Source organism: Brassica oleracea, chromosome C5, assembly GCF_000695525.1.
Source record: "Brassica oleracea var. oleracea cultivar TO1000 chromosome C5, BOL, whole genome shotgun sequence".
Lineage (NCBI taxonomy): Eukaryota > Viridiplantae > Streptophyta > Magnoliopsida > Brassicales > Brassicaceae > Brassica > Brassica oleracea.
This window is the reverse complement of record NC_027752.1, coordinates 21,813,748-21,814,400: the sequence shown is the minus strand read 5'-3', so window position 1 is coordinate 21,814,400 and position 653 is coordinate 21,813,748. Positions and strand designations below refer to the sequence as shown.

At 38.3% G+C, this 653-nt stretch overlaps 1 non-coding gene across 1 annotated transcript; it reads left to right on the top strand.

The window, feature by feature from the left end:
* The first annotated feature begins 299 nt into the window (after positions 1-299).
* TRNAD-GUC lies at positions 300-371 on the top strand. The gene has a single exon. It is a non-coding gene; the product is annotated as a tRNA-Asp (tRNA).
* Positions 372-653: the final 282 nt, after the last annotated feature.

Below are 653 nucleotides of genomic sequence, written 5' to 3'. Positions count from 1 at the left end.
CTTATTGGAATAGGTCCTACCAGGATTTAAGTAGTCTTGTAGAGGCAATTTTGCTTCTTCATCTCTATTTGAGAGTGAATTAGTTTTAACAGGATTGTAGTCTCCTGTTCATTTATGATTTGGTTAATTGCGTTGCTTAGTTGACCTTTAGGTTCATCTAGGACTACTCCCTCATTAGCATTATTGGTAAGAGAAAACTTACCTGCTTCCGGCGGGGTATCGTCGATCGATGTTTGTTGTGCAGAGTCGATAATACAAAACCCTAATTTTGAGAGAGTGAATTACAAAACCCTTATAGAGTCGTGGTAGTATAGTGGTAAGTATTCCCGCCTGTCACGTGGGTGACCCGGGTTCGATCCCCGGCAACGGCGCCAAATTTTATATCACTCAAATTACCCTAATGAGTGAATTACTCTCTCAAATAGGAGGTTCAGTTGTAGTACTTATGGATCGAATTCACAGGGAGCTAGGGAACCTAATAAATCTAATTAAGTTGATTAAGCTAGGTTGATTATTATTAAATGTAAAAGACAGGTTTGTGAGCAAGTTAATTGCTCAATTGATTGATTGGGTTTTTGGTACTTAGATGAAAGTAGCTAGACTTAGGGCTTTTATTCAGGTAGTCAGGATTATAATCCTATAGATGCCTAATA